Source organism: Euphorbia lathyris, chromosome 9, assembly GCF_963576675.1.
Source record: "Euphorbia lathyris chromosome 9, ddEupLath1.1, whole genome shotgun sequence".
Classification (NCBI taxonomy): domain Eukaryota; kingdom Viridiplantae; phylum Streptophyta; class Magnoliopsida; order Malpighiales; family Euphorbiaceae; genus Euphorbia; species Euphorbia lathyris.
Window position 1 is genome coordinate 9,150,530 of NC_088918.1, and position 3,826 is coordinate 9,154,355.

Genomic DNA, 3,826 nt, shown 5'->3' on the forward strand with positions numbered 1-3,826 from the left:
TTAGGATGAGATTTGTGGAATTATATTGCAATATTAAAATAAATTGATTCATTCATTTAATTATCTAATCGTTCTGTTAGTAATACTAACCTTTCAAATTTTATTGTTCAATCTTATATTCTGATTTAATGCATGATCTTTTCCTTAAAATAAATAAATATATATATATAAAGTTATAATCTTAAAATTTAAAATATATTAAATGTATATCTTTATAAATATCCACTATATTACTAGTTTCTATTATCTTTATAAATATTAATTGTCCTAGTTTCTATTCAATTACTAATTCAAAAATGAAATTTTTTCAAACCTAATGAAATAACTAATAAATAATAAGTTTAATTAATCTATTTTGATTAGTTTGGTTAATTCGATAAAAACCGAACCGACTAAAATTATTGATATATTTCAATATTTAAAACCAAAACTCAAAAACCAAAATTTATCGGTTGGATTGGTTATTTCAATCTGGTTTGATTTATGAACACCGCTACACCGATGTTAGTAGTTTTGTAACTTATCCTTTGAATAATGTATTTTATTTTATTTTTGCTTTCAAGAGTTCTATATAAACAAGTATGCCACTGAACCAAATGTCATATCATTTCTCAGTCTCAGTATCACTGAGAAGAACAGAACAAAAAAAAGAGCTATGGAAAGTATGTATGGAGTTGAATTGTGCCGGTTGCCAAAAAACTGCATAGCCACCATCTTCTCCTTCTCAAGTCCTAAGGACGTTGGCAGATTCTCCCTGGTCTGTTCTGTTTTTAAGTCGGTTTCTGAATCTGATGCAGTTTGGAGACGCTTTCTTCCATCTTATTACCAGGCTTTAATCTCTCAGTCTTTTGATCCTTCTTTGTTGTCTACTTATCCTTCTGCTAAAGATCTCTATCTTCGCCTCTCTGATCATCCTATAATCTTTGACAATGGAAAAAAGGTTAGAATCTCTTAATTTTGTGTTCTAAGTATGAAATTAGGTCAATTTTGTACATCAATCTCTATTGAATTTCAATTTTTGATTTATTATGCTGATTTGATGATGAAATTGTTTATTTGGCAGAGCTTTGGGCTGGATAAATGGAGCGAGAAGAAAATGATCATGCTTTCTGCCAGGGATCTCATGATTGAATGGAGTGATACTGTTAGTTATTGAGAATGAAGTAATGCTAAACACGAATCAAGGTTTGTGATTTTCCTCATTTTTTCCCCTTTAGCTATCAGAAACCAAAACAGCAGAAGTTGCAGTCCTGAATTTTTGTGGTTTTTTATTAATTGTCGGATTTCAATTCAGCATATAAGAAAACTTGTATAGACTTGCTGAAGTTCGAGCCTTGGACTCTTGATTTTGTTGTTGTTCCCACGTTTTCATTATTATCATAATTTCAGCATTTATGAAAATATAGATTTGCACTAGTTGCAGCTATGTTCTTGTTTGTTTTTTCTTTATCTTTAATGTTTGTTCTTGTTTCTTAATTATCATGATTTTCATTGATATTTTGATTCAGCTCCTCAAAAAATGCGTATGGAATTGCAAAAGTTGCAGTATTGGACTCCTGATTTTGATTATTATTGTAATTTCTGTCATCATATATGAATGAAAATACAGATTTGCAGTGATGATTTTGTTTGTTTTTCCTTTATCTTTAACGACATTGTCTTCGATTCATTATAATGATTTCGATTGCTATTCTGATTCATCATATAAGAAAATACAAACAGATTCACGGAAGTTGAATTTTCTTGATCACCATGATTTCAACTGATATTCTGATTCAGCTTATTACAGATTTACAGAAGTTGCATTCTTGACCGTGTTTCCGTTTCCTTCATCTCTAATATCACGTTCATTGCTTACTATTATAATTCGTATCAGTATTATGATTTAGCATATACGAAATTGCAAACAGATTCGCAGAGGTTGCAGGGCTGATCAACGTGTATTGGCTGGAAATCCGCGGTAAAATCAAAGCTACAATGTTATCACCAGAAACTCACTACACAACATACCTGGTATACAGACTAGTAGCGCGGCCTCTCACGGATTAGACATCCATCCGGTAGAGGTGAATGTAGGAATTTCAGGAGCAAAAGAAGGAGATTATTTAAAGGGAAGTCTTTATCTAGATGTGAGAAGGGAAAGGCGTCAAAGGAACCAAGTGGTTGTGAGAAGGGTCGGTCTATGCGGGTACAGGCATGCTATGACGTTGCAGCTGCCAAGGGAGAACAATAATGATAATGATGATTGGAACAATTTGAATAACGATCATCATAATCGTATTCATCCAAAGGAAAGACATGACGGGTGGCTGGAGATTGAATTGGGGAATTATTTTAACAAGCAAGATGAAGTTGGGGATTTGGAAATTAGCATTTTGGAGACTAATGGATATAATTTGAAAAACGGACTTCTAATTCAGGGTATAGATATTAGGCCAAAGAGTAATTAAGAAGAATAAAAACCCCAAAACTTTGATACATTTTGCTCATGTTGTTCCGTTTTGTTGTGTTCTGCTGTCTTTATTATCAATCATGCTGAATATAGAAGTTGTTGTTGCCAGGGATGATCGGGAGAGGGTTTGAGAACTGGATTAGAGTATCTCATATCAGTGAATTCTGGATACGTTAATGTCTGTTGCCAACTATTACTTAGCTTTTATTTCTGAGTAGTTTGGTTTTTTTGTACTTTTGTTTTATATTTTGTTTTTTATTTTCATTTATAAGCCCTAAGAATGTTGAAGTTTAATTTAAGTTACAAAACAGTCCAGTGTAAAATTCTGTTGTTTTATTTTATCATGGAGTTTAAACGAATTAATCAAATTAATTTTTAAAAAATAACAATTATTAAAAAAAAACCTTGTCGTTAAGCATTACTAGAGTTGATTTGTGCCAGAGGACTGTATAACCATAATCTTCTCCTTCACAAGTCTCAGGGACTTTCTATAGTTTTCTCCTTCAGAAGTTTCAAGGACATTAATTGTTTTAGAGGACTATATAACCACAGTTTTTTCCTTCACAAGTCTTAAGAACACTAGGTAATTCTCTATTGCCTCTCCATGCTTTAAATTACTTTTGAATCTGATAAATATGAAGTTAGGTCAATATTTGAAGTCCCAAAAACACCAAACAATTCTCTGTTAACTCTTCAGACTTTAAGTCACATGAGAATCTGATAAGTTGATGAGGGCATCCCTTCATCTAATACGAGTCCGGAGCCAAGAGACGAGAACCATGGAGAGCCATCCGAGGAAGACGAGGGAAACAGCAACCAGCAGAACACGCGGGGCGTGCCTAACAGGGTACAAAGCGTGAAGAGCCTGGATTCCGAAGGAAATTCCAAGAGGTCATGCACGCGGGGCGTGCCTACCTATGCGCGGAGCGTGGATCCAGCTTCCGAAGAGAGTTCTATCCAGGAGGTCAACTACGAGGGGCGTACTCCTAGGGACGCCACACATGAAACCCATTAGCGAGAGCCACCAAGTTCAGGAGCTTAACCACACGGGGCGTGATGAGGTCCATATGGAGCGTGTCCCACCTGGAGGATACTTCTTCACCAAGTTCTTGTGGTTGGAGACCATTTGAGCTCCACCCCTATTTACTATTTTTCCCCCTCCCCCCACTTGATTGCTAAATTGCCATTTGTTATTCCTTCCCTAACTTGCCCCTATCAAGTGTGTTATGCTAGAAACCCTACTCAAGGGCTTTTAGTCTTTTCCCTCAATATTTAGGTGGAGTATATAAGCTCCTCTTTTTGTAATGATACACAACTTTTGATGAATTAAGATAAGGATTTTCCTTGTTTGGGTTCTTTCCAACCTTCAAGTTT

The 3,826-nt window shown here is 34.7% G+C and overlaps 1 pseudogene; it reads left to right on the forward strand.

Moving 5' to 3' along the window:
• The first annotated feature begins 655 nt into the window (after nt 1-655).
• LOC136207242 (F-box protein PP2-B13-like) lies at nt 656-2,452 on the forward strand (annotated as a pseudogene).
• The last annotated feature ends 1,374 nt before the right edge of the window (nt 2,453-3,826 follow it).